The sequence below is a fragment of the Sturnira hondurensis genome, unplaced genomic scaffold, assembly GCF_014824575.4.
Source record: "Sturnira hondurensis isolate 20B ecotype Veracruz unplaced genomic scaffold, ASM1482457v3 Scaffold0009314, whole genome shotgun sequence".
NCBI classification, from domain to species: Eukaryota; Metazoa; Chordata; class Mammalia; order Chiroptera; family Phyllostomidae; genus Sturnira; species Sturnira hondurensis.
In genome coordinates this window covers 1,515,872-1,537,303 of record NW_028081945.1, presented here as the reverse complement: position 1 = coordinate 1,537,303, position 21,432 = coordinate 1,515,872, and the positions used below count along the sequence as shown (strand labels likewise).

General features: G+C 41.5%; 1 protein-coding gene and 1 pseudogene across 2 annotated transcripts in view; one reads left to right on the top strand and one right to left on the bottom strand.

The window, feature by feature from the left end:
* The window catches only part of LHFPL3 (LHFPL tetraspan subfamily member 3), a 609,574-nt gene that overhangs the window by 561,666 nt on the left and 26,476 nt on the right, over nt 1-21,432 (top strand). The window lies entirely within an intron of this gene.
* On the bottom strand, nt 177-19,659 carry LOC118994406 (oligosaccharyltransferase complex subunit ostc-A-like; annotated as a pseudogene).

Here is a 21,432-nt window from a genome sequence, read left to right as displayed (position 1 = left end):
AGTATAGGTCTGCAGGATAATATACTGTGATAAGCTTGTCTTTGTGATATCAAGAAGATATTCTAGTCTGAGCTTTATTATGCTTCCCATGTTTTTTACTAGATGTTTCTTTTCTACTGCTTCTCATCCTTTTCTCTATTTCATATCAGAGGATTGGTTCAACCTTTAAAACTTCATTAACAAGAACAAATCTTGTATCCACAGATTCCTTCTGAAAAAGCACTCCAACCCATCAGATAGCCAGTAGTTTCCTGGCCGTGAATACTCTAGCCATGAAAAATCTCAATAGGACACATACAAATGCAATGAATAAAAGAAAAGATCTATTGAGTTTTGCAATGTTTGATGTATTGAATCCATCCAGGATTATGAAACCTAAACCTCTCTTTGTAAACAGGAAGCTAGATGTGAGTCCTTCCGTAATATGTTGTCCATTTATTCTGTAGGCCAAGAAAGCTACTGGTCTCTGATGCCCATGTTCATCAGTCATAGAGCCAACACTTGGAAGGTCAACAATAACATCTAAATTATTCCTCTGCTGGTGAGGAAGTAAGACACCACCACCAGAACATATACCATCTTGGCGCAGGGCATGTGTACCGAGGGCCACTTCCACTTTAGGTTGGAGCAGCTGAGCACTAAGAATGGGACTTGGTACAAATTCTCCTTGTTGGAGATGGCAAGGGCAGCTCCCAGCTTCAAACCAAGAATTTTAATTGCTATTTCTTAAGTGGCCATTAAACATATGGAAGATTCTTAACATTTTTAATCATTAAGGTAATACAATTCAAAACCACAATGGGATACTATTTTAAATCCATTAGGATGGCTATGATCAAAAAGATAGAAAATAGCAAATGTTGGTGAAGATACAGAGAAATCGAAACCCTTGTATATTACTGATGGGAATGTAAAATGGTGCAGGTGCTTTGGAAAACAGTTTGGAAACTCCTCAAAAAGATAGCATATAAAAAACATACAATCCATCAATTCTGCTCCTAGGTATACACTAAAAAAATGAAAATATATGCCCACAAAAACCTTCCAAAGAATGTTTACAGTAACATTATTCATAATAGCCAAAAGGTGGAAACATCTCAAATAACTAGCAGCTAGAGGGTGAATAGACAAAATGTGGTATAGTCATACAACAGAATACTATTTGCCAATAAAAAGAAGTGAAGCACTAATTCATGCTACAGCATGGATGAACCTTGAAACTATTAGGCCAAATAAAAGAAGCCAGTCACAAAGGACCTCATCTTACATGACTTCATTTATATGAAATGTCAAGAATAGACAATTCAGAGAAACAGAATGTAAATTAGTAGTTCCAGGGACTGGAGGGAGGGGAAAATAGAAAGGTACAGGTTTTCATGGTGATGAAAATATTCTAGTAGCACAACTCTGTTAATACAATAAAAATCAATGAATTGTACACTTTAAGAGGTATTTTACAGTACGTGAATTACATCCCAATAAAGCTGTTATATTCTTAAATGTTTCTCTCCCATAAGATAGTGAGTGGTAAATCTTCAAGATGGGGGTATGGTTTATGTTGTAATTTAGGGTTCTAGCTGTCTGTATTTGCCTGGGACTGAGGACATTCCTGAATATACAACTCTCAGTGGTAAAACCAGGAAAGTCCTAGGCAATCAGTACAATATTGGGGACGTACTATAAATAAACTGTTCAGTGCTTTTCTAAAATTTAACTAGGCATACTGTATTTTTATTTGCTAAATCTGGCAACTGTAATTTTAGAAGATGATCAAGTTCACCTAAATCAAGCTGAGCCAAAGAATTCAGATTAAAAAGAAAAAAAGGAATCATAGAAGTTTGAAATTAAGAAAACAAGCTCCCAAAGCATTTTAAAACTGTGGCTAAGACTATGGCAAAATGGTTTTGCAAAAACCTCTTTTCACAATCTTCTGATTGAAGTTCTCTCAATCTCCATACCTATAGCAAAGGGTTCATTTCCAGCACTCTTAAAAATGATTTTCACAGATTTCTGACCAAGATGCAAGTGTAGGTAGATATACTGTGCCTCCTTGTACAACCAAAAGAAGGACAACAACAAATTTAAAAACAGAAAACCAGAACTTCCAGAAAGTCAAACTGTATGGAAGTCCAGCAGCCAAGGAGTTAAAGAAGAAACATTCACCCAGACCAGTAGAAGGGGTGGAGACAGGTAGCCAAGGTGGAGAGGACTCCCAACAAGGTGGCAAGGACTGGGGCAAGTGAAGTGGTGGCTGGTGGAGCAGGCAGTCCCACATTTGTGTGCAAATAAACTGGGAGGAACAACTGGGGAGCGAGACAGACTGCACAACCCAGGGTTCCAGCATGGGGAAATAAAGCCTCAAAGCCTCTGACTAAAAAAAAACCTGTGGGGATTGAGGTGACAGGAGAAATTCCCAGACTCACAGGAGATTTCCTTGGAGAGACCCTCAAGGTCCTGGAATATACACACCCCACCCACCTGGGAAGCACCAGAAGGGCCCAATTTACTTGTGGGTAGCAGACGAAGTGACGGAAAGCCTGCTGAGAGCTGCTTAAGGAGCATTGTTTCTTCTCAGCCCCTACCCCACATACAGCACCACCATGCAGCAACGTGGGTTGCCCCAGCCCAATGAGTACCTAAGACTCCACCCCTTATAATGTAATAGGTGTGCTGAGACCAAAAAAGAACAAATCACAGCTCCAGAAAAAATAAACTAAGTGATGAAGAGATAGCCAACATATCAGATGCACAATTCAGAACACTGGTAATCAGGATACTCACAGAAATGGTTGGGTATGGTTGCAAAATAAAGGAAAAAGTGAAGGCTATGAAGAATGAAATAAAGAAAATGTACAGGGAACCAACCATGATCAGAAGGAAACTGGGACTCAAATCAACAAATTGGAGCAGAAGGAAGAAAGAAATATTTGACTAGAACAGAATGAAGAAACAAAAATTCAAAAAAATGAGGAGAGGCTTAGGAACCTTCAGGACAACTTTAAACATTCCAACATCTAAATCATGGGGTGCCAGAAGGAGAAGAGGAAGAGCAAGAAATTGGAGACTTATTTGAACAAATAATCGAGAACTTCCCTAATCTGACAAAGGACACGGACTTCCAAGAAGTTCAGGAAGCTCAGATAGTCCCAAAAATGTTGGACCCAAGGAATCACACACCAAGGCACATAATAATTACATTAGCCAAGATGAAAATGAAGGAGAGAATCCTAGAAGCAGCAAGAGGTAAGGAGACAGTTACCTACTAAGGAGTTCCCATAAGACTATCAACTGATTTCTCCAAAGAAACCTTACAGGTAAGAAGGGGCTGGAAAGAAGTATTCCAACTCACGAAAGGCAAGGACCTACATCCAAGATTACTCTATGCAGCAAAGCTATCATTTAGAATGAAAGGGCATTAAAGTGCTTCCCAGATAAGGTCAGGTTAAAAGAGTTCATCATCACTAAGCCCTTATTTTATAAATGTTAAAGGGACTTTAAAAAGATCAAAAATATGAACAGTAAAATGGCAACAAACTCACAACTATCAACAACCAAACCTAAAAACAAAAACTTAAACATACTAAGCAATCAACTAGAACAGGAACAGAATCACAGAAATGGAGATCACATGGAGGGTTATCAGTTGGGATGGGGAGGGGTAAAATGGGAGAAAAGATACAGGTAATAAGTAGCATAATTGTAGGTACAAAATAGACAAGGGGAGGTTAATAATAGTATAGGAAACGGGGAAGCAAAAGAACTTATATGTACGACCCATGGACATGAACTAAGGCAGGAGGGAATGCAGGTAGGAGAAGGTGTGCAGTACAGAGGGGAATAAAGGGGTGGAATGGGACAACTGTATAGCATAATCAGTAACATATATTTAAAATATATAAATAAATAAGAAACAAAAAATTGATTTTCACAAATGGTTACGTGAAATATTGTTTTCTTAAGGTATAGGATGAATCTTGGATGAATCTTAAATTAAGCTCCCTACTGGCAGCTGAGTGCATGATTAATTGTATTATAAGTCTATTTTTAGCCCACTAGTGCTTTGGCAGACTGGCTGTTAAAAATAGAAGCAGACCTAGTAGAGTACAGAAGCAGGGAGATTTTCCTTACTGGTGACTGAAAATGAAGCTGGTTCTCTGAGCCTAAATGATCAGAGGGAAGGTGGGTGAAACTATGATCAGGTTAAAATTCTCTGGTTTGTAATTTGGAAATTAGTGTGTCGTGGGTCACTGAGGCAGAAGATGAGGGGCATAGCTCTAAAGCTGGTTCCCTGGAAAGGCTCCAATACTGAGAGTTAAAGATTTGGGTGTTTGATCAGAGAAGTGTTTGATTAGTTTTAGGAATCATTTGAATATGTATCTGCCCTCAGAAGCTATGACTTGGCTCATTGCTTGTTCTCTCTGTGGTTTCTCAAGCACACCGGGTTAGTGGCCACCAGGCGGCACCAACTCAGACTGTCCCAGAAGAACATGTGGTGCTGGTCACTTGAGTTATTGACACTCCTAAGCACCTATCTGGGTGATCATCACAGCCTTTCCTTTGAGCTGCTATTCCTGGACTGTGCCTTTCAGCCATGCAACACCAAGTCCAACTCCAAGCCATGTTGGACTTGAAGTCTCCCAGACAAGGGCTCCAGATCTGTCTCTCCCACTTTCATCCACAAACAGGGATTATACACTATAATAAAAAACCTCCCTCAGAGGCAGGTGGTAGGAATTCAATGACATGATGACCAGTGCTGTTTCTCAGTATACCCTGGAAGTGAGAGTGTGGATTCAGGTGCTAACAACATCACAGAGAGGGCATTAGCTTTCCTCCATTCCCTTCTATTCTACAATCTCCTCCCCATCCTCTCTCCTTCATTTGCTGAGACCTGCTTCATTCGCTGCCTGTTCAAGGGTCTTCATTGTGACTGCTTGCCAAGCATATTCTCCACAGAAATGCCCTATGAACCCAAAGTTCTAGTCAGTCTTCTCTACCCCAGTATTCTCCCAGTGTGGTTCATGAGCCACCTGTATCGAAATGATCTGGACCTATGAAGTTGGAAATTCTGGGAATGGTACCTAGAAATCTGCATTTTAATGAGTTTCTCATGTGAAACTTATGCATGATAAAGTTTGAGAATATCTTACAAATTTAAGTGAGTTTTTAAAAAGATTTTATTTATTTATTTATCTTTAGAAGGGAAGGAGAGAGGGAGAGAAACATCAATGTATGGTTGCCTTTCGTGCGTCCCCTGCTGGGAGTTGGCCTGCAGGGAACTGACCTGCAACCCAGGCATGTGCCCTGACTGGGAATCGAACCGCGATCCTCTGGTTCGCAGGTCAGTGCTCAATCCACTGAGCTACACCAGCCAGGGCTTAAGTGAGTTTTTTAAAATGGAGAGAGAATGTACACAAATTGATCTCAACCATCTGTTAAGGAGGGAAATTACATGATTATCTGATTAAAGTAATTCACGCTGAACTGCGAAGAACAAATAAACTCCCCTTTTAGGAGAATTTGCATTCTGACATTTTGCAAGCTTTAATGAATTTCCAATTAGTGAAATGTGTGGGATGGATGTTTAAAGAAAAACTAACCTTGCCCGTGACCAGCACCTCCCAGAAGCCTTTATATGCACATCAGAGGAAGAGCGTGTCCCCCCTGCCCCAGCCACCTGAAATTCAGCCCCAAGCCTGCTGACTGGTGGAGAGGAGGGAAGAGGAGGGAGAGAAGTTGAAGGCAAAGGAGGAAGAATGGGAAACTGAGGAAAGGCTAACAGAGGAGTGAGGCAGGGGGAGGGGTGGAGGGGAGGGAAGGAGAAACCTTCCATTTAGCCCCACCTCCACAGCATTCAGGGCTCGAACCTTGTCCAAGTGCAGAATAAACTGATGGAAAAAGGGCCCAGCTGCTTTTTTTTTTTCACTGTCCCAGAGACCATCACAATGAGAACTTCTATTTCATTTGCAATGCAGTTTAATTCTTTCATATGAAGCTGCAAGGAGGAGGTAGCCCCCTACTTTCTCTTTGCTGCTCCCAGACCACTTCTCCCTCTACTAAAGGTAAATAGGGCATAGGCCCAGTTCTTGGGCTTCCCTCTTACAGCCTCAAGTAAATTCTTTCAGCCTCACCATTTTATTTTTTTAATATATTGTATTCATTATGCTATTGCTGTTGTCCCATTTCCCCCCCTTCATTCCCCTCCACCTTGCACACCCTCTCCCACCCACATTCTCCCCACGTTAGTTCATGTCCATGTGTCATAAGTTCTTTAGCTTGTACATTTCCCACACTATTCTTGCCCTCCCCCTGTCTATTTTCTACGCTACTTATTCTCTGTACCTTTTCCCCCTCTCTCCTCCTCCCACTCCCCTGTTGCTAACCCTCCATGTGATCTCCATTTCTGCAGTTCTGTTCCTATTCTAGTTGTTTGCTTAGTTTGCTTTTTTTAGGTGTGGTGGTTAATAACTGTGAGTTTGCTGTCCTTTCACTGTTCATAGTTTTTATCTTCTTTTTCTTAGATAAGTCCCTTTAACATTTCATATAGTAAGGGCTTGGTGATGATGAACTCCTTGCATTTGACCTTATCTGAGAAGCACTTTATCTGCCCTTCCATTCTAAATGAAGGCTTTGCTGGATAGAGCAATCTTGAATGTAGGTCCTTGCTTTTCATGACTTGGAATCCTTCTTTCCAGCCCCTTCTTGCCTGGAAGGTCTCTTTTGAGAAATCAGCTGACAGTCTGAGGGGAACTCCTGTGTAGGTGACTGTCCCCTTATCTCTTGCTGCTTCTAGAATTCTCTCCTTCATTTGAATCTTGGCTAATGTAATTATGATATGCCGTGGTGTGTTTCTCTTTGGATCCAGCTTCTTTGGGACTCTCTGAGCTTCCAGGACTTCCTGGAAGTCTATTTCCTTTTCCAGATTGGGGAAGTTCTCCTTTACTATTTGTTCAAATAAGTTTTCCACTTGTTGCTCTTCCCCTTCCCCTTCTGGTACCCCTATAATTCGGATGTTGGAACATTTAAAGATGTCCTGGAAGTTCCTAAGCCTATCCTCATTATTTTTCATTCTTGTTTCTTTATTCTTTTCTGTTTGGTTTTCTTCCTTCCTTCCTTCTGGTCCACTCCATTGATTTGAGTCCCAGTTTTCTTCCCGTCGCTTTTGGTTCCCTGTGCATTTTCCTTCATTTCACTTAGTGTAGCCTTCATTTTCTCATCTAATTTGTGACCAAATTTAAGCAATTCTGTGAGCATCCTGATCACCAGTGCTTTGAACTGTGCATCTGACAGGTTGACTATCTCTTGGTCTCTTAGATGTATTGGCTCTGGGGCTTTGATCTGTTCCTCCCTTTGAGCCTTTTTTTTTTTTTTTGGTCTGGTCATGCCTGTTATGTATGAGTGGCAAAGCCTTAGGTGTTCACCAGGGTGGGGCAACCTAGTTGCTGGATTGTGGTGCTGTATGTGGGGGTGGGGTTAGAGAGAGAACAATGGGGCTTGCTCTGCTGTCCCTCTGCCACTTCCCACAAGCAAATTGGGCCCTTCCGGTGCTGGTTCCCAAGTGGCTGGACTTGTGTACATTCTAGAACCCTGTAGGTCTCTCCAATGAACTCTCCTGTGAGGATGGGAGTCTTTCCAGGCCCCTCAACCCCCACAAGTGTTTTCAATTGGTCTTTTTAGGCTTTATTTTCAGGTACTGGGGCCCTGGGTTGCACAGTCTGTCTCGCTGCCCATTTCATCTGGTTTATCTACGTATGAATATATGACCTTGGTCAGGCAGTGGCCTTGAGCGCCTCACTGGATCTGCTCATTGCCACCTTGTGCCCGGGGTCTTCCAGCCACCACCTGTGTGCCAGGCTTCTCCAGTCACTGCTTTTTCTTGCCGTGACCCCTCTCCACTGGCCGGCGACTGTGTCCCTCTTATGGGTCTGGATGAACGGTTGTTGGGCTTCTGTACCATTCAATTTTCTGTCAGTTCTGGTAGTTTTCTTGTTTCTAAATTTTTCTTGTCCTTAATTTTGGTTGTGCAAGGAGGAATAGTATGTCTACCTATGCCTCCATCTTGACCAGAAGTCCAGTTTCATCATTTTAAACATCAGCTGTACAACTGATGGCTCCAGCTCCAACCTCTCCCCTGCACTGAAGACCCTTATGTCTAATGCCTATGCTCTCTCACCTCCTAGATGTCTAACAGACAGCTCAAATGTTAGCATGTTCAAAACTAAACTGATTTCCCCCCAGTGTTTCTCACCAAGTAAATAGCACCCCACTCACCCAAATGGATCAAAAACTGCAGAGTCATCCACAAGTCTCTCTCTCTCTCCCTCTCTCTCTCTCTCTCTCTCTCACACACACANGATGGCTCCAGCTCCAACCTCTCCCCTGCACTGAAGACCCTTATGTCTAATGCCTATGCTCTCTCACCTCCTAGATGTCTAACAGACAGCTCAAATGTTAGCATGTTCAAAACTAAACTGATTTCCCCCCAGTGTTTCCCACCCAAGTAAATAGCACCCCACTCACCCAAATGGATCAAAAACTGCAGAGTCATCCACAAGTCTCTCTCTCTCTCCCTCTCTCTCTCTCTCTCTCTCTCTCTCTCTCACACACACACACACACACACACACCCTTCATCCAACCTATTACCAAATCCTGCTGGCTCTACCTTAAAAATGTATGTTGAATCTGACTGCCTGTCATCACCTTCACCACTACCAGCCTTGTATGAAACAGCATCACCTCTCAGTTAGACCCCTTCATAGTCTTCCAACAGTGGCTCCTGCTTCCACTCATACCCCTACAATCTCATTGCCATACACAGCATAGCCGAAACTTTATTACATAATTCTCATCACCTCCCTCTCCTTCAATGACTTCCTACTACTGCATTAAAAATAAAATCAAAATGCCTTGCCCTGGTCTAAGGGCCCTACAGGACTTGCTGCTCTATCTCTTGCCTCCTGCTACCCTGGTTTCCCTGCTGTTTCTCCTGTCTTTGGCTCTACTGATGCCTCCACCTGAAGGATGGAGATCCCAGATACCATGTTCCCTCCCTTCATGCACAGAAACCATCCTTGGCCCTCTGCCCCAAATTAGCAACTCTCCTCTACCCCAACTTTTTAAAGCACTTAAAAATTTTTAAAAACTATTTATTTGCTTATTGTCTATCTCCCCATTTGAATGTCAGCTCTGTGGGAGCTTGGACTTACTGTCTTTAGTTTACCACTGTATCCCTAGTGCCTAGAACAGGGCCTGTTACATCAGATATGCACAATTGTTATTTGTTGAATTGAAGCAATGTCAAGCAGAAGTAGGAATGTAAATAAGGATGGCTACTGACAGGTGGTTTCAAGGTAACATCAAAGGTCTTATTTATTAGGAGAGTTGAAACAAAGGGTGGAGTAACTGGTTCCTCTTTCTTCCCCTCCCTTCTGTTATTTTATGGTGGCTACTCAAAGACAAGGTACATGCTTATTTCATTCCCTATCTCAATAAAGGTTCGTTTCTCTAGCTCTGGACCTCCTCTTTGCACACATAGAAAATCTCATCTTTATTCTACATTTTAAGCCCTCAAAAATTACATATTCACAATGACCAAATCACAAATTCAGCTTTTACTCACTTACTGTACATAAAACAGAGCTAATGAGATTAGGCAATAGGGAAGCTTTTCTATTGCAAAATTATACTAATGGAATTCTCTCAGGGTCTAAGCTGAATTCTCTCTGAAAGTTAAGCACATTCCAGAAATCACATTAAAACCCTTTCAGGCCTCTCTGGTCTCAGGGGTCAGGGGAAGGGAAACCAGACATGCAGCTTCACAGAGCAGCTTACAGTTCTCAGCATTTAACTATGAACCTGAGAATCTGCTTTGTGACTTTCTTCCTGTGTCCTAAAGAAATCCATAGAGTTTTCCCTTGTCACAGTGTGTTATGCTGACAGCCATTTCCCCATAAATGGTACCCACAACGATGGGCATCAACCTCCACCAGTGGCACATCAATATCAGCTCCACAGAGTGCAGCAAAATGCAAAAATTATTTCTTTGTAGAAAATAGATGAAATGAAAAAAAAGGTGATCATCTAACTTACTCTATAAGGATATTAGCTTAGCTCGGAGTCCCCCATAGGCAGATCCTGAAACAAGGAATCAAGTGTAAGTAGTTTGTTTAGGAAGAGATCCTAGGAAATACTGGCAGGGGGTGAGAAAGCAAGACAGGAGAGGGAGGGAAGCCATAAAGTATGTGTGACCAAGCCACTACCTTGGTAACTAGCGCTCAGTCCTGCCTGAGAAATCTGGGAGTCCAGGGACAAGAAAAGTGGTATTTATGTATCTGTTTTAATCAGTCATGGACTGAGGACTGCTGGGGATAAGGGCCATTAATTTCCTGCCACTTCCAGTCTGCCCTACAGGTAAGCAGAGAGGGCTCTAGTGTCCAGAGAAAGTCCTCTGACAAAAAAAAATGCAGGGGCTGAATTGGTAAAGCCCAAGGGAAAGTGGCAGAGGACCAACAGCCTCTGCTATGAGTATTGACTTTTCCAAAAAGCATTTCCTAAAAAATGGGAGTTCTCCCATAACATCTTTGGCATGAATAAAACTTAGCAGGACAACTCTGGAGAGTTTTCAATGAGGACTGAAATCTTGGAGAGGTATTTAAAAGCAGGTCATCTTGGCTCAGGTGGAGTGGACTGGATCTATGGGGTGGGGCTTCCCGGGTTAGGTTTGGATTTTGTTCCTGACAACTCTCAACAGCCTTAGAGTCAGAACAAGCTACAAAGAAAAGGGGATCTGGTGAATCTGACTGGAGAAAACAGCCTTGGATTTCCCCCTGGAAGCTGGCACCTCCCTGGGATGCCATGAGAAAAGCAGCCACCTGCTGTGGGGTGCCCTTCTACACAGAGCCAGAGTGATCAAATGTCATAGCAAAGAGACATTGAGGGCCTACCTTGACTCATCATTCTGCTGGGTCATGGGGATCCTGAGATGAAACATCTGGTTCTTATCATTGATGCTCACATAATGCCAGTAGGGAAGATACCCTTGTAAATAGATGCAAGACACTCCAGTGCCATCATAGCTATATTTGTATAGGAATGTAGAACACAGAAGCCTTAAATGACCCTGGATAATGTTTAAAATGTATTTTCTTTGTTTTTTTAATAGTAAATAAATTTTATTTTATTTTTTTAATTGTTGTTCAACTACAGTTTTCTGTCTTTTACTCCCATCCCGACCCACCCACCCAGTACTCCCCCCTCCCATTTCCACCCCGCCCCTTAGATTTTGTCCATGGGTCTTTTATGCGTGTTCTTGTAAACCCTTCCCCTATTCCCCTGAAATCCCCTCCCTCTCCCTTCTGGACACTGACAACCTGTTCTCTATTTCAGTGTCTTTGGTTATATTGCTTGTTTGATTGTTTTGTTGTTTAGGCTCCTGTTAAAGGTGAGATCATACGGTATTTGTCTTTCACTGCCTGGCCTATTTCACTCAGCATAATGCTTTCCAGTTCCATCCATGATGTTGCAAAGGGTAGGAGCTCCTTCTTTCTTTCTGCTGCATAGAATTCCATTGTGTAATTGTACCATAGTTTTTTGATCCACTCATTTACTGAAGGGCATCTGAGTTGCTTCCAGCACTTGGCCATTGTAAATTGTGCTGCAATGAACATTGGGGTGCATAGGTTCTTTTGCATTGGTGTTTCAGAGTTCTTAGGGTATAATCCTAGCAGTGGAATTGCCATGTCAAAAGGCACATCCACTTTTAGTTTTCTGAGAAAATTCCATACTGTTTTCCACAGTGGATGTACCAGTCTGCAATCCCACCAACAGTGCACTAAAATTTTCTTTTCTCCACAACCTCTTCAAAACTTGTTATTTGTTTCTTTGTTTATGATGGCCATTCTGACCGGTGTAAAGTGGTATCAAATTGTAGTTTTAATTTGCATCTCTCTGATAGCTAGGGATATTGAGCATCTTTTCATGTGTCTCTGGACCCTCTGTATGTCCTCCTTGGAGAAGTGTCTGTTCAAGTCCTTTGCCCATTTTTTAATTGGGTTACTTGTCTTCTTAGAGTGGAGTCAGGTCAGTTCTTTATATATTTTGGAGATTAACCGCTTGTCTGAGACATCATTGGCAAATATGTTTTCCCATATGGTTGGTTCTCTTTTTATTTTAATACTGTTTTCTTTAGCCGTGCAAAAGCTTTTTATTTTGGTGAGATCCCATTTGTTTATTCTTTCCTTTATATCCCTTGCTCTAGGGGATATATCAATAAAAATGTTGCTGCATGAAATATCTGAGATTTTCCTGCCTATGTTCTCCTCTAGGACTTTAATGGTGTCATGGCTTATATTTAAGTCATTTATCCACCTTGAATTTATTTTTGGTGTATGGTGTAAGTTGGTGCTCGAGTTTCATTTTGTTTTTAGCAAAGCTGTCCAGTTATCCCAACACCATTTGTTGAAGAAGCTATCTTTACTTCATTTTATGTTGCTTCCTCCTTTGTTGAATATTAATTGACTATAGAGACTTGGGTTTATTTCTGGGTTCTCTGTTCTGTTCCATTGGTCTATGTGCCTGTATTTATGCCAGTACCAGGCTATTTTGATTACAGTGGCCTTGTAATACAATTTGGTATCAGGTATTGTGATCCCTCCTACTTTGCTCTTCTTTCTCAAAATATGCCATTGGTACTTTAATAGGTATTGCATTGAATCTGTAAATTACTTTGGGTAGTATGGACATTTTGATGATGTTAATTTTTCTAATTCATAAACACAGTATATGTTTCCATTTGTTTGTGTCTTCCTTGATTTTAAAATGTATTTTCAAAGGATATTAGGATATTGAGAATAAGTTAATATTTTTTTGGAGGAGGAAGAGGGTAGGTCCTGCTCTAAATTGTTTTCACTGATTAATCTGCTTAAAATCACCATGTTGACTTTTGAAAATCAAGTTCACATCAGAAAGTCAGAAATAAAAATGCAGGAGAAAAAAGAAGAGTTACATGACAGCTTCACCTCAAATAGAAATGACTTGAGTCTGAATAAAGTCAGAAAGGAAACAACAAAAAGAGGCAAAGAGACTCAGAGTTTTTAAACTCATAAAGGCAACCAACTCAAAAATGGGAGGGAAAGAAGATGAGTAATAAAGGCAAATACTCAATTGTCTACAGGACACTGTATAGATAGTATGTAAACCTAATAAATAAATAGGGGACTAGTTACGTATTACTTTGACTATTGAAGTAGCTACTGTAATAAAACTGGAAACTATTTTTATATATTTTATTGATTATGCCATTACAGTTGTCCCATGTCCGCCCTTCATTCCCCTCCAACCTGCACACCTACTCCTTCCCACATCGTCCCCCTTTAGTTTATGTCCATGTGTCATAAGTTCTTTAGCTTCTACATTTCCCATACTACTCTTGCCCTCCCCCTATTTTCTCCCCACCATCTATGCTACTTATTCTCTGTACCTTCTCCCCGACTCTCTTCCTCCCACTCCCTAGTTGCTAACCTTCCATGTGATCTCCATTTCTGTGGCTCTGCTCCTGTTTTAGATGTCCACTTAGCTTGCTTTTGTTTTAGGTGTGGTTGTTAATAACTGAGGTTGCTGTCCTTTCACTGTTCATATTTTTTATCTCCTTTTTCTTAGATAAGTCCCTTTAACATTTGCTCCACTCTCTCTCAGATTTCAGTCCCCTCTGCCACTTCCCACAAGCCAGTACCTTCTCAATTGGTGCTTTCAGGCTTTATTTCCCATCGCCGGGGCCCTGGGTTGTGTGGTCTGCCTGGCTGCCCATTTTTGCTTAGTTTATCTGTGTGCAAATGTGTGACTGTGGTTGGCCCCATGCCACCTGAGCTCCTGGGTCTGGCCGCCACTGCATTTTCCTGCCCCTGACTCTGCCCTACTTACCAGTCTGGTTAAATGGCTGTCGTACTTCCATACAGTTCAATTTTTGGTCTGTTCTGGTTGTGTTTTTGTTTCTAAATCTTTGTTGTCCTTGAGACTTCTGGCCAAGAGGGAGGAGTAGGTAGAAACACTGTACCTCCTTACACAACCAAGTTTGTGAACAACAAAGATTTAGAAACCAGAATGCAGCCAGAACAGAGAGAAAACAGAATTGTACCAAAGTCTGACAACAAAGAACCATTCATCCAGATGGGTAAGAGGGGTGGAGTCAGCGTTGGCAGAGAAGGGTAGAGCAGGAAAAAGTGGCTGGACCAACACAGGTGCAGTGGTTGGTAGATCCCAGGCGAGGGGCGGCACAGGCAGACCCAGTGAGGGTGCAAGGCGGCTGGCTGACCACAGTCACATATTCGTGTGCAGATAAACTAGGCAAAGGAGCGAGCATTGAGATAGGCTGCGCAACCCCAGGCCCCAGTGCCAGAAAATAAAGCCTAAAAGCACCAATCAGAAAAACTTTCAGGGGTTGAGGTGCTGGGAGAGGTTCCCAGGCTCACAGAGAGTTCGTTGGAGAGACCCACAGGGTTCTGGAGGGTGCACAAACCCACACATCTGGGAACTAGCACCAGAAGGGCCTAATTTGCTTGTGGGAAGCAGCAGAGGGGACATAAATCCAAGAGAGAGCAGAACAAATGCAATTGCCCCTCTCTAACCTGACCTTCACATATAGCATCACAACCCAGCAACTAGGTTGCCCCACCCTGGTGAACACCTAAGGCTCCACATCTCATACATAACAAACACAAACAGACCAAACATTATGGCTCAAGAAGAAGAACAGCTCAAAGCCCCAGAGCCAATACTTCTAAGCAACCAAGATATAGCCAACCTATTGGAAGCATAGTTCAAAATACTCATGATCAGGATGCTCACAGAACTGGTTGATTTTAGTCACAAATTAGGTGAACAAATGAAGTCTTCACTAAGTGAAATGAAGCAAAATGCACAGGGAACCAATAGTGATAGAAAGAAAACTGGGACTCAAATCAATTAAGTGGGCCAGAAGGAAGAAAAAAAATGACCAAACAGAAAACAATGAAGAAACAAGAATGAAAAAAAAGAGAGAGGCTTAGGAATTTCCAGGACATCTTTAAACGTTCCAAAGTCTGAATTATAGGGGTACCAGAAGGGGAAGAGGAACAGCAACAAGTGGAAAACTTATTTGAACAAATAATAAGGGAGAACTTCTCCAATCTGGCAAAGGAAATAGACTTCCAGGAAATCCAGGAAGCTCAGAGAATCCCAAGGAATTTGGACTCAAGAAGGAACACACCAAGGCACATCATAATCACATTAGCCAAGATTCAAATGAAGGAGAGAACCCTAGAAGCAGCAAGAGATAAGGGGACAGTCACCTACAAAGGAGTTCCCATCAGACTGTCAACTGATTTCTCAAAAGAGACCTTCCAGGCAAGAAGGGGCTGGAAAGAAGTATTTCAGGTTATGAAATCCAAAAACCTACATCCAAGATTGCTCTATCCAGCAAAGCTTTCATTTAGAATGGAAGGGCAGATAAAGTGCTTCTCAGATAAGGTCAAATTCAAGGAGTTCATCATCACCAAGCCCTTACTATATGAAATGTTAAAGGGACTTATCTAAGAAAAAGAAGATAAAAACTATGAACAGTGAAAGGACAGCAAACTCACAGTTATTAACAACCATATCTAAAACAAAAGCAAACTAAGTGGGCAGCTAGATCAGGAGTGGAACCACAGAAATGGAGATCACATGGAGGGTTAGCAACAGGGGAATGGGAGGAGGGGCAGGGAGAAAGTACAGAGACTAAGTAGCATAGACAGTAAGTAGAAAATAGACAGGGAGAAGGACAAGAATAGTATGGGAAATATAGCATCTAAAGAACTTGTGACATGGACATGAACTAAAGGGGGCAATGGAGGGTGTGGGTGTGCAGGGTGGAGGGGAATGAAGGGGGGAAATGGGACAACTGTAATGGCATAATCGATAAAAAATATTTTTAAAATAAATAAATAAATCTTTGTTGTCCTTAATTTTGGTTGTGTGAGAAGGCACAGTATTCCACCTATGCCTCCATCTTGGCCAGAAGTCAAAACCAGAAACTATTAATAGAGATTTTCTCCAGGGAGTAAGACTTAGTATGAGAAGGGATAAAGTAAAGTGGAGTTTTTCAGCACAAGGTCACCTATATTTTTTTTCTTTTAAAACAAAAAATCTTATTGATATTTAGAAAGAGAGAGGAAAAGGGCGAGAGAGAGAAAGAAATCAATATGTTATTCCACCTACTCATGCATTCATTTACCGATTCTTGCATGTGCTCTGCCCAGCAATCAAACCCACCACCTTGGCATATTTGGATGCCACTCTAACCAACTGAACTACCTGGCCCAGGCTATGGTTTGATTTTTTTTTACCAATATGCGCATGTTACCTTCATAAAATATTTATAATTCAAGCTACTATATTCTACACTCTAAGTTCAATCAGTTTTTCCTGTTAAGGAAAAACTAACAATATTTCATAGAGGTGCTCCTTCCTTCTCTCTTCTCTCATTCAGTCCTTGGGACCAGAAAACATCTAAGAAGATATTTTACAGATCAGCAGAATAGTGCTGAAAACTTTCCTCTGCCCACCCCTGCAAAGCAGACCAAGACACTAAGAAAAGTATTAAGTAATCACCAGATCACTAGACACGTTCATCTTTTCAATTTGTGTTCCATCCCTCCCTTTCCCACATTTCAGCTCCCTATGGAGCTCAGAAAAAAATCTCCAATAGCCCTGCCCCAGAGGTCCTGGTTTGATGTTCACACATAGGGACTGAAATTAAGCCCATAATTTGAGTATGTTCATTGTCTTAGAACTGACAGTCCCTTCCCCTCAGTGGGATCTGAACACTTACCTGGAGAAAACCTCCACGCCCAGAGCTGGAATAAACCATTAGCAGGAAGATTTCAGGCCAGAGGCCACCGAAGGAACAGAATGGAAACTAGGCTCTGACAAAACCACCTCCAGCAGCCACTCAGGTCTAAGTTGAGGACCACCTTCACACTTGGTTCTTTTGTCTGTTTGTTTACTGCAACAGAGATTGAGTGCAGCTCCCTGGAAGGCCTGTGGGGGTGTGGCTGGTGCTTCCCTGCCTTTTGGGAGATGAGAGTGGAGGAGATGTGGTGCCAGGAAGGTTGCCAGCAGTGCCAGTTTGCCTCACAGCCTGTCTGCTGAGGACCAGAGTAGGTCATCATTGAATATATGTTTAATATTGCAAAAGATAATGTTTAATATCTTTTAATGTGCAAGTAGATCACTTCTATTTCTACCATGGCAGCTGTCAGGACAAATCTGTTCAGAGTTCCTGCTGTTCTGGGTGCCTTGTCAACTTGCACCCCATCTTTCTCCCATATCAGAGACATTCAGTTGCCAAAAACAGTCTGTTTTAAATTGTCCCTGAACTGGCCTTGTCTTGTATTGTCCAAGAGCCATTCCCTTGAATCATGAATAAAACCATCAAAACCAGGTGGGAGGTTGGGAAAATTTTCTAAGAACCAGAAATCTGTTCCCCATCTGTGGAAGAAGAATGTCCTATTACAGTGAACGAGCAATGGACAAGGGAGAAATGGCATGTGCTCTGGGGAAGCATCATTCAGACCTCCTAGCTGAGACAGCCACCGCAGGCAACAATGATGAAGGAAAAAGACACAGGATAGGCAGGCTGACTGGACACATCTGTTGGAGGCAACTCTCACAGTGACTTAGCTCCTGCTCTGCTCTTCCTTGATTCTAGGACTGACTAGACTCACTGAATCACCTTGAACACAAGTTAACCCTGCTACCAAGAATGTAAGAAAAAGAATTAGAAGTTATTCTTTTCCGTTGTTGTGACTTCTTCCAGTCCTTATGAGAGTGCTCATCTTTTGCAATATTTTGCATATCATCTCACTTTTAGTGTTTATTCAATCAACTAGAATGTATTGAGTGACATATTAAGGAGTGCATTGAGTATATGGGGAGGTGGCAAAAGGGATGCTTAGAAACACCCACAGGGCTATTGCTTTGGTGTGCTCAGTCTTCAGACCACATCCTAGTCACCACCTTAGAGATACAAACATAAATCCATGAAGACACTGAAGATGGTGGAATGTTTAATTTCATTTTCTTCCCAAGGCATTTAATTTTCGAAATGATGTTAACACATTTCTTCTAATCATTAAACTAATGCATGCTCATTTCACTGTGAAAAAAAAGAAAGAAAGAAAAGAAAAACCAGGTAAAACAGAAAGTGGCAAACATCCTAAATCTATCATTCAAAGTTTAGTTAGCATATTATGGGGTAGATCCTTCCATGTCTTTGTTATATTTTATTTTTAAAAATAGGATCACACCCTACATGCTATTTAATAACCTACTTTCTTCATTTAATAGGGCATGAATGTCACTCATCTAATATAGATCCACAGTTATTTAAGTAGCTTTATGAAAGTACCACAATTTCTTTATTCAATTTATTTGAGGTGTTAAGTTTACTTTTAGATTTTGCTATGATAAAAAATCTTATTTTTATAACTTTGTTCTATTGGTATCATAGTATATTCAGAGCACCTTTACAAACATTGATTAAATGCCATTCAATGCACTTCAAGCTCATATCCAGGTATTAACTGAGACTCCAGTCTCTTCTGTGTGGAGCAGAGAAAGGAATAGAGTGATAAGTAAAACTATACCTCAAGACTCGGATTTGTCTGGGGGGTAGAATGTTCAAGGAAATAGCAGAGCAGCATCTTGTTTATCTTTACAATTTGTTGCCCTTACAGATACTACTTCTCATAACTGTTGAATTCATTTTCTTAATGATAAAATGGAATTAATGATATTACCTGCCATGTAGGGGTGTTTGTGGGGATTGAACAACATAAGGTATGTGTAGTACTTGGCATGACTGGCATACAGTTAGTGCTCAGAAAGGGTTACTGTTATAACCATAGAGGAACCTTAAATCCCTGCCAATAAGCTTATGGGGAACAAGAATCCCAGGTGATTTCAACGTTCTGGGGAAATATCCTTGATTTGACTGAGGGTATGATCACATCCATTAAAAAAAAAAAAAATCCTCCCCCAGGGTTAAGTCTGTCTGTCAACACCTTTCCTCGTCCTTCCAGCCAAAGATTTTCCCCAAATTGAGTTGTACTTCCAGCACTTGGATGTCATCCTTGGTGCCTATAAAACCCTTGAGAGTTATTTAAGATGCTTAATTCCAATAAACAATAAGAAACTATATGGATTTTTTTTTATCTTCTTTGTCAAAATAGGAAAAACTTCACAGGGAAATTTCAGAAACTGCTTTTCTCGACTCTACTCTCTTTCATCTCCTCTGTCTCTCCCTGGGGAAGAAAAGTGTTAAATGCTAACCTTGATTCCTCCATCAACCCTATAAAATAGGTATTATGTCCATCTTGCAGGTGAGAAATCCAAGGCTATGGTAAGTAAAATGACTTGGCCACATCTAGAAAGTAGCTGACCTAGGATTGAAACTTTACTCTGATTCCAAAGCACGAGTGCTAACAGTCTTGAGTTTGAACATAAACAAGAATTACCTGGGGAGCTTGATACTGATTCACTAAGTCCAGCTGGTATCTTGGGTTCTACACATTCACAAATACCTTGGTGATTGAGATGCAAGAAGACCCAGGGTCCACAACTGGAGAAGCACTGTCCTTGACCATACGGTATTTTCAGAGGCAGGCTTCTCTGAGGCCATAGGATTTTCTTCTCTGGGTCATAAATAAATAGCTTTATTGAAATTTTAATCATCTTGGGATGGAGCCATGTATATATTATATTTTGGATATTTGCTGACTTACAAAATTTGTCTCAGACCACAGTTGGGATATAGCTGGTTTGGGGTAATTTTCTCTATCTGTTGAAATCTTTTTTTAGTATCTCCCCAGAAAAGAGTCAAATCATTGCAGTGATCTTTCCTTCACTAAAATCCTCATAATCTATCCTTTTCAGAACATCTTATCTTATCCTCTAGGACCCTGTTGGCTTTCCTACTTTAACGCCAGTTTCTAATGCTTTCCTTCAGGGCAAGGGAAGTGATAAATGGAAGATTTCTGATATTGCATATCTGATAAGGCAGACTCAGTGCAGCAATAGTTTTCAAACTAGGTTCCATGGGTGCCTGGAGAGCTGCAGAGGAGGATGGGGGAAGGGAGAGAAGCTAGGGAAGGGTAGGGTTCTGCCTCAATTCCATTTCATATGAAGAAATGGAATTCCTTAAAGATTCACTTGAAAAAAGTTTTTCACTGGAAAATAAAACTGAAATACCAATGGAGACACTAGTGTAGGTCTGAAGTATTCTATGTCTTCAGCTAACTAGCTGCATAGCTTGCAGAAAAAAAGAAAGAAAAAAAAAAGTTGGTTTTGCTGATACTTGTCTTTGTCTACTAAGGTTGCCAATAACAATATCACAGACTAGGTGACTTAAATAAGACAAATATATCTACTCACAATTCTAGAGACTGAAGTCCAAGATCAACTTGGCTTACAGATAGCCATCTTTTTGCTGTCCTTACATGGCCTTTTTTCTCTGTCTGCATATCCCTGGGGTCACTTTCTCTTCTTATAAGGACATTAGTCCTGTTAGATTAGGGCCCTACCCTTATGACTTCATTTAACACTAATTACATCTTCAAAGTCCCTACCTCCAAATGCAGTCACATGTGAATTTGGGGGGATATGATTCAGTCCATAACAATGTCTAAGTCTCCTTTCAAGAAACACCAGAGGTTTGTTTAAGCATCTACTATGTGCTGGGCCCTGCTTCAGGTGCTTGGGACACAGGGGCTTATCATAAGTGGCCTTTGCTCTCCATGAGTTCACTGTCTAGAAGGAATAGGCAGGCTCCAGTAAGGGATGGGGCAAATGGAGATGACTGGGGCAAATGGAGACCCAAAAGAGAAAGAAGCATTCTGGAAATTCCTCCCAGGGAAGTGACTTGGACGAGATTCGAAATATGCAGCTAGAAAACTGGACGAAGGGCATTTCCTGCAGAAGGAGAACAGTTCTGAGAGGTTCATTGCAAGACCCACAGGTCACATTCAGGAGACCAGAGCACAGTCTGGAGGAGGGAACCCCTGAGGAGAAAGAAGCTGGAGTGGTGAAGCCAGAAGGCCTTGTAGGTGCTGCTGTGCAACTGGATTTATTTGGCAAAGAGTTGCCTCTAAACAGTTTTAAGCCAAAGAACAAACTATACCCGTCTGCATTTTAAAAAGCCCTAGAATTCTTCAGTTCAGCCTGTCTCTGGTGTTGGGATTGTTGAGAATTTCTTGGTACCTGCCCATTCTTCCAGCAGTGTGCCACAAATTTTCTTTTTGCTCCAGCAGGCTTAGCACTTGATGGGGTACATAAATGGTGATAGGCTGTCCCAAGGAAAACTTTTCAGCTTCCTGTAAAAGCTTGCAGGTGTCTACCATAGCTCTCAAGCAGGCTGACCA